Source organism: Habropoda laboriosa, unplaced genomic scaffold (assembly GCF_001263275.1).
Source record: "Habropoda laboriosa isolate 0110345459 unplaced genomic scaffold, ASM126327v1 scaffold801, whole genome shotgun sequence".
Classification (NCBI taxonomy): Eukaryota; Metazoa; Arthropoda; class Insecta; order Hymenoptera; family Apidae; genus Habropoda; species Habropoda laboriosa.
The window spans coordinates 724,529-737,290 of record NW_017101026.1 but is presented as its reverse complement, the minus strand read 5'-3'; the positions used below and the strand labels follow the sequence as shown (position 1 = coordinate 737,290).

Here is a 12,762-nt window from a genome sequence, read left to right as displayed (position 1 = left end):
TGTTTCTATCGAGAAATCGTTCGATCAAGCTGCTCTCGTTCCCTCCTCCGTTCACTTAATAATACATATTTCGGTGTTGTTCTATTACTAAGCGCGTGTCAATGGCAGCTGCAATAATTAGCGAACGCTGCTTTACGGCTGACGAACGTCCGTTGCACTCGAAGCTTACGGAACGGTTACCATGCTCCGTATAATCTGTGATGGAAAAGCTACTTGCAGCTACGGATTACGAATAAGTTGGAGCGATGCATCGATCGGCCTTTTTCTCGATTAAATCTCAAAGATGAGCGTCGCTGGGGGACGAGCGAGCGAGCGAGCCAGCGTCGTGGCACACGGCTAACGACACTAGTGCGCAGAAGCGTGTAATATAACGTTGTAATGATTACTTTTGACCACGTTGATCTTGTTCGAAACGATTTCGCGTGGTTGCACGGTGACGTAAGAGTGGCAAAAACAGGAAAAATTGGTGTGGAACAGCGCACAGTGCCACGTTTCAGTCCACGACGTCTTACGTCACCGATGATAAGATCTTAATAAGAAGTGAACTACGACTAAACGTGAACCGGGATACGAACGCGAGAGAGAGAGAGAGAGAGAGAGAGAGTGGGAGGGGGGGAGAGGACGTTGAAAATGATTAGTATCGAAAGAAGGAATAAAATCGGGGAGAGGTTCCACAAGTGGAGTTAGCAGACCACACGGATACTTTTAACTGGGTAAATTAAAGGCACGTTTAAAGTACGCTTTTCAAACCATATTTAAGAATATCCCCGTTCGAATAGTTAACAGAGTTTGAATGCGCCTGGAAGGTTAAGAAGAGAGAAAAAGAGAGCGAGAGAGAACGTCGACTGTGCAAACCGACACTCTGTACCGTGGCTGCAAGTTAATCTGTACGTAGACGGCGTATCCTCGAACGCGATCAGTAGCATGGCCGCTTATTGGCCTGATTTTCGCCATTATCAATATTAATAGAGTCTTGGTCCATTAGCCGTTCTAAAGCGCGGCTTGGACAGTAACCTACGCGACGTTATCCTCGGTCAAAGTCGACCGTATCTTTCTCTTTCTTCGTTCTCACGCTTCGAAAATTCCTCGACGTATTTTCAGGCTAACTCGACGCGCGTCGACGGTATACGTACGTGCATGTGTCGCTCGCCTGCATCTATTCAACCACCGAACAAATCGCACGTGGGCATTTCAGATTCAAGATTATTCCATCGAACGTATCTTCTCCATCCGAGCTCTTCGATTTTACGCGCGTGTGTGTTGGAGGCTCGCGCGCCTTCGTGAAAATATTCGTCAACTTTTATCGCGATCGCCCGTGTGATGTCCACACTCTCCCGGTGAAAGGACGGCGCGTACTGTTGCGCACGAATGAATCATCATCCACATCTCATTAACGCGGTCCGGAGACAAATTCAAAACGTTGCGGCGTGGGATCTGTCGTGTTCGTTCGATATCAGAAGTGATCGATGTCGTTTGTTTCCCTAATTAATCGATCCAACCGGAGAGAGAGAGGCTCGCGTCGTACCAAATGGGTGCTCGCGGAGAACAGTCGAAACGTTTATTTTTACATTTCCTCCTTTCTGGACATGGTCCATGAATAAATGCAGCACGATTCGAAGAGTAAACCGGCACGATCTGTATTCCCATTTAGATGCGCATCCTGCCGTATCTAATGGCACAATATAGCTTCCTATCGGCTTTTGTCGTAATACTTTCTTCTCCTCTCTTCAAGAACTTTTTTGATACCTATCGCGAAAGATGCAACAAGAGAATCAACGCCTCGCCGCGGTATGCGCGGAACGTGCAGAATCTTGGATGATCCGTACCTTTCCTCCGGCTAATTAACATTTCGCAAAAACCTACCTAACCGATGCGACCCGCGCATACGCGTACGTAGGCAGTGCACACGGGCTGGTTAAATATAACTGAAAGGAAGACTTTCAGTCGAGGACACCTTGTCAAGATGGGACACGTGAAGTTACGCAACCTTAAATCTACCCATCAGTTTTCTAATTCACCTTTTGAACGCTTTTCTTATTCGCCAACACCTCGATACACGTCCAACTATGTGTACACGTTCCACCGTGTCTACCTATATGTATATACTACCGTAAGTGTTGCGCGGAAACCTCTGAATGTTTAAACGCGATGCAGCTATCCTACTGGACAGACAAGTCTCGTAACGGACGAGCGAAGGAAACGAACAATCGAAACGAATCGCAAGAGTTGTAACCGCACTTTTACAAAGAACTCGATACAAAGTTTCACCTGGCAAGTTGCTCTAATACTGTCAGTTTCTCTATGAATCCTTCACGGGCCCTTGACAAATTTCACACGACACGGTGCAAGTTCCACCTTGCCCATTTCTATCTACTTACGCGAAATGTTATGCACGCCTATTATGCATAGATTTAAACGACCGGTTCGACAGAATTACAGTGTGAAGAACAAAGAACACTGTTGGTACTCCACGGGTATACGTCTTTAGCAGAGGGACGATAAGAAAGATGCTCGGTATCGTGTTCAACACGTGAAGCCATTACGTAGGCTTTAATATGCTGACCCTCGAGGCGACACTCGTTGATCTAAATTCATCGTGCAGGCGTTTGCAACTTTTCATTTTCACGCTAGAAAACCCAAACGGGAAGACAAGAGACCCGACTGACGCACGAACGCATTCTTTTTCTTTTCTTGTCGTTTACCAGCGAGACTGAGAGAGAGAGAGAGAGAGAGCTGACGTCCGTAAGGAATCGACGCGTTCATTTCTGACTCCCCCCACCATTTCCAGGCGAGGCGTCGCGGAAGAAAAATAGCTGGGACCAACGTTACCGGACCGCGCGCGTTCGGCACATGCACACGCGTTACGTAAGTCTAAATCTGCCGGCCATTTTGCTTGGGCGACCGCGCGACCGCACATACTACCAACAGTACTAATGCAGAAACGCATTGGTGCGAACGTGAATGTGCGTGAGCCGCCCGTCGCTACCCCTCTCCCCCGCGTCGCCAAGGCACCCTTCTTCTCTCTGCCTATCGTAACGCTCGCATAGACTCTCCATGGCCTAAGCATTTTGAATGTCACCGCAGTTAACCGGCGCATCGTCGCGTTTCTGCCAGCTTAGAATCCACGTGCAGTCGCGCGACGCGATTCAGCTCTAGCCTTTCTCCTAGTACATCGGAGACGATTGCTCAGACCCATTTTAAAACCTGCTCATTCGGTTCGTTTTAATTCGCTAAGCTAGTTGAAACCTTTTATCCCGTATAGTACCTTTGGAACACTTTGACTGCCACCAGTCTGTGTATCATGGTCGTTCATAAATCGACGACAAGTTTTTTCTTTTTCTATACCTACATTTATATGTACATATATAGTGTACGATTTTACGAAGAATCTAAAGAGTCGCCACTACATACATATGTATATACGTTGTACATGGTGAACTGTACCGAGTAAAAATGTAACTATTTCGTTTTCTCGGACTTTGCGCGTCAGGTACTAGCCAACTAGCCACTGTGCACGATTAGTTGGAGAAAAGTTGAGCCTCGCAGGGCTGATGTATCGAAATGAAAAAACAACCGGAGGAGCAGTCAAAGTGTTAAGTTGGAAGTAGCATTAGAGCGGGTAGAATGGCAAATTAAAAAGTGGGTCAGATTCGTTGCTTTTTTTCTTTTTTTTTTTCACGATGAACGATCGAGTTGGATTTTTTTTTTTTTTTTTGAGGACCAGGGTCGATTGGTCCTTAGTCGAAGCGAAAGAACGAGGTAGTGGGTCGGAAAACGCAGGGTTTCCCGGGCACGACAAAGGGATTCGGTTTCTGGCTGTAGTGGTCAGGCGAGGCGTAAGTAATAATCATTAAAAGTGTTTGAGTACGGTGCGTTGCGGGAAAAGGTGCGCGGGTTATTCCGAGCGTTCGTTTTCAATTGAAAAGCTTTTGCGCAATTCGAATTCTTTCGTCAGCGTCTCAAGTACACAGAGAGAGAGAGAGAGAGAGAGAGAGAGAGAGAGCGTGGAAGTGTAAGAATTCGCGACTCAGAGGGAAACAATGAAGAATAATTCTACGTGGAGCCAGCCGCACAAAAGGACCGAGCGAGTGTAGAAAGAGAGAAAGAATTTTGAAAATATTCGTGGAAGCGGAGTTTTCAAGTTGTCATAATGGCGCAACCTGTTGCACACCGGGCTTAGAAACTAAAGGTTTGCGCTTAAACGTAACGGACATACTTCGTTTGCCCCGTTTTTTACACCGCATCCAGCCAGGTTTTTGCAAAAGTGCAAACGATCCACGGCGGTCATGCGCGAGCCCCTTTTTCTTCGTAATATTTTTCGGAATAGAGAATTGCATTTTTCTACGCCAGCTTGCCGCAACAAATAAACGAATTATCCCTGGTGTGTGCGCAGGTGAATTTAGCTTTCGCCTCTTCTACGTGTATTTTTTCGTTTTTCTCCCCCCTCTTTCTTTTTCCATCTTTCCCACTGCCACGGTTGTTGTTCATCCCCGTTGCAGCCGGACCTGGCGAAAATTATAAACGATTTTCACGATCATATCGGGGAATACTTACACGTTTTACAGGATACCGCGATTCCATTGTTGGAATTAAATGCCGGGGCAGTATCGTGGTTTTCTGGCGAATTTATGTGACGAAGCGTAACAGAATTAACTGTGGCGCGCGGCAAATTGGTTGTGTTAATTTTTCACGTGCATTTTCATGACTGCGTATTGTTCCATGGAATTTTGCGGGATGCAAATATTCGAAAGGGCACTTCAGGCGTACATTTTGTTTTCACGAAACATTAAAATGAAAAAGGTCCATTACGATTCGTTCGAATTTAATTATCGTTATTTCAAACGGGCCACCGGTGTTTATTTTACATAAAAACTGCCGACTTCGGATTTTACGCGAGCTGTAAAATTCTGTTGCATTTAATATCCTTATTCGTTTCGCGCGATGGCGCCCGAGAACAACGCGACGCCGATGCTCTATCGTTGTTTCATTTTTTTCCCCACCTATTCTCCGCGTCGCGAAAACTGTACCGAGCAACGCGCGACGCGACGCGCCGCGTTATCGATCAACCTCGGGACTGAATCATCGCTTTTGCAGTAATTATTTTTTCGCGACAGTTTATCGCCTTTCACCTCCTGTAATTCAACGCGAATTCCGATTAAGCTAATTTCTTTTTTCTCCTATTCGACAACTATTCCTACGTTATTCCACGGCGCCGCCACCTCCTCTGTTCACCTTTCTTCCTTATATTCGTCTATATTCACACGTAACATGCAAATACTATGTCCCGCGATGCGTAAAACCATCGTGTAATAAATAGCAGGTTCGTAAAACGACGCGTTCGACGCGTTCGACGCGCGGATTTCTTGTAAACATTACGCAACGAGGTACACGCTTTACAAACATTTCCCCGATTGCTCGCTCTCCCCTTTCCCCTCACGCGCTCCGTTTCAAGTCCGCGAAAATTTTGCTTCGGCGATTTTCGAACGTCAGACGACGACGACGACGAGAGAGAGAGAGAGAGAGAGAGAGAGAGAGAGAGAGAGAGAGAGAGGTGGGGAGAAGCTCGGACTGAAGGCTCGATGGAAACCTCTCGCCGCTACTTAAGGACTTTGACACGCTATGCCTGTCGTTCTAAATCGAGGTCAAACCGAATTTTCTAGTTTAACCTACTAAATAAGGCAAATTTCTGCTTTCTAAAACAAGACGCTACGCCGTGGTGATCGTAACTTCACCGTGAACTACCGGCGACTCAAAATTAGTACCGGTGACTTGAGGGATTTCGAAACGACCTTAGCGGAGAACCTGCGTATATACACGGTGTACGCGGAAACTGTGAACCTCGAATCTATGCGCGGTAGATTACGCTCGATATTGATTTTTGGCGAGAGCTCGGGGGGTTCTACTATCTAATAACACGGTAGAATAATCGCGTGGCAATCCGCTCTGTGATAAATTTGAAAAGAACGTCGATTCCGGGATTGCGCTCGATCGGAAAGGTATTTTCGATGTATACATAAATGAGTTCATTTCGAAATTTAAAGATGCCGCACACGATCCTCAGCCGTTACCATGTAGTCCACTGTCAACACGCGAAGAGAATTCCATATTGGTTATTATCATACGAACATAGCAGACCTAGGATGACAACGGATTACATGAATAATTGTCACGTGCACCGCGAGCGCGATATGTAAATCCGCTATTATTTGATGCAGTTGCGACAATCGTTTGCACGATTCGATGTGGCTCGCGATCCTTTGTATACTTTTGACATGGCGGATCGGCCACCAGTGTCTACAATTAATATCGGTCACTTCTTTCGTTAGACTCGCTGCTAACTTGCGAAACCCACCACGCGCTACAACTTCTTCCTCGTCATCGCCAATTCTATTTATACGTTGCGAAACCATTTTAGTTTTATTTCGTTTTTTTCCTTTTCGTCGCAAGAACCGTTTGAATTTCTATGAAATCGGCCATGCTTTCGGCCGCCTTCGGTTCGCTGGCTGAAAAATTTTCGTTTACAACGGGAAACTTTCGGGTGGATCCGACTGCCAGGCTTGCCGATAGTTTGCATTTGAACCGGCACGTTGATTGAAAACGGCAGCCTGTCAATGAAACGCGCGGAACTTTCTCGATCGTTGCGTACACCGATCCAAAACGCGTTCCAGATAAAGGTGCCGTCACAACGAAGCCGCGCGGGGACACGGGCAGAAAGAGAAATAAAATTCGATAACTCTGGACATCGCGACACGCGTGCTTTCGGATACACGTAGGTATTTCGCGTATTCGCCTGTTTTTCTTTTTTTTTCCCCCCTCTTTCTTCCGATTTTGATTCGCAAATTTTTCCACGTCACCGTCGCGTCGCGGCGGATGTTTCGTGACACGCGCTCGAAAACCCCCGCGTAGGTACTTTCTGGAAATGCAGCTTCCACGAAACTGCTCGAATAATCGCGAATTCTCCGCGCGTGGTTTTTTGTCGAAACGCGGTCTGCTGGATGTGGCAAGGTCGCGCGAAAACACGAGCTATTATCGCGACATTTCTGTTACCAATTCTGTTTTCCAATAACGCGACTTTCTGTTACCTACGTAGACGTTCACCGGGGAACCTAACCAACATCTTCGGCAGACGGTTAAATGTAAGCTCGTTAAACTGTAAAAGTAACGATTAGAAGGAGAACTGTTACAGGAGATAAGGAAATGTTCATTTCTTTGGCGATACGTCGTCTGAACTTGAACCCTCTGTTTACTCCTAATCCAAGCAAGGCGTAACCTTCCCCCGGCAGGTGTTAATTTTACTAAGTTATCGCGTCAATAAATGTCTACCTTAAACGCCTGGTGAAACGTTCGACTGACATAAATGCAGACGTCCGCTATTTCCGGAGGAACGCCGCCGCGTCGATTTATCAAGAAGCGGCTGCCCCGAGCTTTATCGCCGCGTATTCGAGGTTAAGAATGAATCGTCGTCGCCGTGGCAACTGAATCACGCTCGGCCTAACGCGTGATTTTTCCTCGCTCTTCTAAACATCCTCAATCCAGTCGTTATCTCAACTTTCCACGGAGATTACGGTTCCGTGAACCATTTACGGAAATTCTGGCGTAGAACGAGAGAGACGAGAGGAGCTGCGTAACCGGAAACTCTACGTGGAGTAACGTAAACGTGGACAGCGTTTTCCTGGCATCCGCGTGTTCTAATTGCCTCGCGAAGCAAGCGAGCAACGCTCGATCGGTTATAATGCAACCGATGCGCCTGGCACGTAAACACCAGAGAATCTGTTTACCCGCTCCGATCAGGTGTATCGTGTTATCGAAAGGAAATTTCATTGGTGAAACCTCGTTGCCCGTGGCTCGGTCAGCCGAAGGGAAAACTTATCTGAGATAAGTTTCGACTGGGAAAGAAAAGTCGAAAGGACAAACGAACCGAGGATTCGAGTGCACGTACACCCACGACTTTGGCGTTTCGGTTGCCCTTGGATGTTGAAAATGCACGCGTACCTACCGGTCGTCGTTACGTGTTCCGTGTGGAGCGACAGGTTCCCCTGCGGAACACGTGACGCGTTGCCTATGCTTTCGCAATCCCCTGTACCAAAGCATAACGGCGACTACCTATTTAGCAGCTCTCGAATTAGCGAAAAGTTGTTGGAAATTCAGGCTGCGGAAAAATAAAAAGGTTCGGTTCGATGGACTTTCGTTGGGGAGAAATCGAAGAAGATCGAGGAGGAAGATTTGGTCGGGAAGATTTCTCGCGTGGCAAAGTGGGAAGAGACGTTTCTCGTTTCCGCTGAGGCGTCGCGCGACATTTCGGAGCTCCTGCGGGACGCCTGGCAACCAGCGTCGGCCAGACATCGAAACCAGAGGAACCCCAGAGGGAGAGACGTAACGGACGCGACATAAGACCGGCTCGAGCGAACGTAACGAGGTCACTCGTTATACGAGAGGGAAGACTCGACGAAGGAAGGTAGAGACGATCGTAGACGAAACACCGATAAGAGAGTACCTGAGTGACTAATGAGACGTAAAACGAACCACCGTACGAAAAAAAGAAGGACTCCCTCGGTGTCCGTGGAAGAGGAGGATTACTTGCGAAGAAACACTCTTGCTTTTCATTTTGAAAATTGTCGCATAGGTAGATAGCGAAGCGATCCGACGGTGAAAACGTGGGAAAAAAGGAAGCAAGTGGAAGCAAAGAAGAAACGTGTCGGCGTGGCTCTGAGAAGAGCGCGGCAGTCTTTTCGGCCATTTTGGTGTCTAAGAAGCTCTCTAGTCCGTCTTGTGGGCTGTCGATCTCCTTCCCCTTCGACCTCTCCTCACCGCGGCCCGACAACCTCGTCTTTCTTGCTCTCTCACGCATCTAGAATCGCATACGATGACACGTGCACACGCTCGTTCGATGCACACACGCGCACGCGAGGGCACTCCTCTTTCCGTCTCTATCTTTCCCCCTGATTCTTTTCCTCCCTCCCTTCTCGCCCCTTCTATATCCCTCTATCTCGCTCCCTCCTCCTCCGTCTCTCTCTCTCGTTCTCCCTCCCTCTCTCGCTCTCGCGCTCTCCTTCGTAATATGCCGTCTTGCTCGCGCTTGCCCTCCCCCTCCTGGGGCCCCTTCCTTTCTTCCCTCTCGGTGTGTGGCTCGCGCGCGTGAGGGATCGCTCACATGAACGTACATGTGCACACGTTCACGCAGGCCCCCTCGCACACTCCGAAGGAAACGCGCGCACACATGTACGTACGTGTACGCGTGTACAACATGCGTTGCTGTTCTATAATCGCGTTTCTACGACGCGACGCGACGATTTTTCACGAAAAACCAAGGAATATGCAACGAAGCAGCGGTGTACTCACTGTCGCGGGCAGGAAGGATTACGGGTCGTACTTCCTTCTTCTACGAGGGACGACGTCCTCAGAATCGTTGGTAGCGGCTCGCCACTCTCGTGCCGAGCCGGTAGCCGCGCTCGACCACCATCGTCGCCTTCCTCGACATCGTTCTCCTCCAAATTGATCAGATGCTCGCTCGCCTTCCCGCCTCCTCGCTGCGATGCTGCCGATGCTTTATCACGCACCGTGAAAGGAAAGAAGAAAAAAAAACTGTCGAACGAACGAAACACCAGGCGACCGCGAAAACCCGAATGACGGCCGCGAAACCGACAAGGTCTCCTTCCAAGCAGCGTCGAGCGTAGCTCTTTCGTAGACTGACACGCGTACGAAAAAGGAGATCGAGCGCGAACTAACGAAATGGAATCGACGGTTGCACCGAACTCTCCAGTTGTACCGCCTCCCCTCCACCGTTTTCCTTCCACGCTAGGAGCCTGTTGCTCTCCTCCGTTCTTCGATCCTTCCGATCCTCTCGAGACCGCCGCTCGTACTCGCCTCTTTCTCTCCCTCTCTCCCCCCCCCCCTCTCTCTCTCTCTCTCTCTCTCTCTCTCTCGTTCCAGCACTCGTCGTCGCTCCGTTTCTTCCTTTATTCCTTCGCCTCCCTTCGTGCGTTACCCTTTTCCATTCGTGTCGTTTCCTTCGCCAACTCCAATTAGATTCGAGCGACGGGGAAATTGGAGCCGCGCGATTCTCACCGACGGAACCGCGTTTTCCACCGATTCCACCTTCTTATCCTTCTGTCTCACTGGCGACCAACACGCCAAACACCGGTGCCTCTCCTCCCTCCTTCCTTCCACTCCGTTCTCGCCTATCGTTCACGATTCACGACGATTCACGTCGATCGTTCAGACTCGCGCCGGTGGTGGTTCCTCTCCACGAGAACCGAGCGTTCCCTCGTGATCACAAGAACGGAACCAAGTTTACGCGGCGAGGGCGTGAGTCCGAAAAGGGCAAGCCGCGTACACAATAACAGCAGCAACAGCAGCAACAGCGGTGTGACGACGACGACAACAACGCTTCTCCGATCCAAAGGACAGCGCGTTTCTTTGGATTTACAATTGTACACAGGACAGTTCGACAGGCTTGTTTCGCCTTCTTCTCCTCTCCGTTGCCTTCTCACTCTCTCTCTCTCTCTCTCTCTCTCTCTCCCCCCCTCTCTCTCTCTCGCTCACTCTCTCCCACCCTCTCTCTCTCTCTCTCTCTCTCTCTCTGTTCGTCCCTCTCCCCCTCTCTCTGTCTGTGTCTCTCTCGCTCTCGGTCTCTCTGTCTCTGCGATTTTCTCAAGGAGACGCGCACCGCCTTGAAAAAAAAAACACCGTTTCTTCTAATTTCCGGGGTCCCTCCGTTGCTTCCGTCTTTACCCGTCACACACTCCCCCTTGTTCTCTCGCGCGTTCCACGGGCGCACAGGCGAGAGGGAGATGAAGCGACACACGCACACGCACCACTTGCCCAGGCCTCGACGTTTGATCCGGCTCCGGATATGCGACGTTCGTCGAGTTGCATTGGGTCGCGCTGCGCTCCCGTAACTGCATCCGCGTCGGACGGTGCGGCTTGCGCGCTAGGAGCGCCGCCATCCAACCACCCCACCATCTTCGTCCCACCACCACCACCACCACCACCGCCCGAGCAACACCACCACTATCCTCCTCACCGTCGACTCGCGCCACCACTACCACTACTGCTACTGCTACTACTACTACTACTACTACTACTACTAGTACTACTACCACTACGCACACCACCACCACTACGCATACCACTAGCTCTTCTCTACCACTATGCGTGTTCTCTACCAGCGTGTACATACGCGGACCAATACGTACTCGAAACCTTCCTTTACTCCACACCACTACCATTCTACTCCTTATTGTCGACGTTGTCGACGTCGCCGCCGCCGCCTCCGTCCTCGTCCTTCTCGTAGTCGTACTCTCGTCGTCGTCGTCGTCGTGTTGACGTTTACCACGACCACGACCACTACCATTACCTTCGTCACTGCCACCGTTCTCGACGAGTCGAACCGCCGCCACACGCACGGTCACCACGCCGTGCCACCGTCCTCTACGTAGCACGAGTTACGAGTACCTACTTGCTCGCACACCGCTGCCTGCTCTTCTTTCCTTAGACCAGTCGCCAGGAATCGCGAAACTCTGCACCATTGCACCGTCTACGAGTCTCTGTCTCTCTCCCTCTCTGTACCTGCGATAGTAGATACCGTCATCGTCGTCCTCGCCATCGTCGTCGTCGCCGTCGTCGCCGTCGTCGTCGTGGTCGTTGGTCCAATTGCCTTTACCTGCGATTTGGTACGCCGCGCGTGGAGATATCGTGCTAGGCAAGAGTTTCCCACTCTGGACGAATTTTCGTTAATACGATTTTCTTACGAAACGCTACATAATACTTGGAAAGTACGAAATAAAAGGAAAGTAGTAAAAGTAAAAGTAAGAGAAGAACAGAGAGACTCGTGCTCCATTTTAGAAAAATTTCAGAAATTCCTTCTTTCTTTCAACCTACCGATCAAATTTGCATCTTCCTTGAAAAATCTGCAAATTTTACTCGCGCTGTAAGAGTTTAGCTCGATTTTCGAAACGTGGAAACAATATATTGCTGTTTTCTGTTGCAACATGGTCTTTGTTTTGTCTCCCGTAGCCTGATTTAAAGGCAACGTGTTGCGTTACCCGAAGACATCAACTACTATCTTTAGAGTGAACGCTTGCTCATTTCGTAGAGCCACGATAGGTATACGTACTTAGAGTACGACGCTACACGATACGCGTTCGGCTCCCCGGAAACCTGTTCCAGTCGCATTGCTTTGTCTTACAGTCATAGATCGCCTTAATGCATTCTTACATGCGAGTTTTATCGATTTTCCTCACCCCGCTCCATTCCGAGTTTTCTTCGTGGAACGCGATCCTTCTAGAATCCAATTTAAGAATGCCTCGCCGGTCGTTCCTGGAACGTCGACCGATCGAATCGACTTCGTTTCCCGAAACCTGACAATTATTCCTCCGCCCGGAGGAAAAAATTAGCTCCCGCGTCTTTCTCGATCAGGCAGAAGGCAGGTTCGACGAATCTCGATAAACTCGAGATGAACAGCGAGAGGAAGATTTTTCGCGATTGCTAACGAACGCGAGAGAGAACACGCAGCGAGCAGACGTTTGGTAACCCGCTTAATCTCCCCGCTCGACCGCGCGCCACCGTGGCCATGACACTTTTAATAGGAGACAATTTGATGCAGTTGCTGCTGCGATTTGAAATTTAAAAGCTAATCGCTGTGGCGCAAACCGAACGCTCTAGCGTCGATTCCGCTAGTTTTTTCTCTCTCTCTCCCTCTCTCTCTCTTTTTCTGCCGATCAACGTCCAATAAAGACTTGTACGCTCGTCGTCGTAGACGCG

At 49.3% G+C, this 12,762-nt stretch overlaps 1 long non-coding RNA gene across 1 annotated transcript in view; it reads right to left on the bottom strand.

Moving 5' to 3' along the window:
- LOC108577962 overlaps positions 1–9,900 on the bottom strand; it is a 22,085-nt gene extending 12,185 nt beyond the window's left edge. Inside the window, exon 1 of the long non-coding RNA XR_001891454.1 lies at positions 9,340–9,900. This is a non-coding gene — a long non-coding RNA (uncharacterized LOC108577962). The remainder of the gene's footprint in view (positions 1–9,339) is intronic.
- Between the last annotated feature and the right edge of the window lie 2,862 nt (positions 9,901–12,762).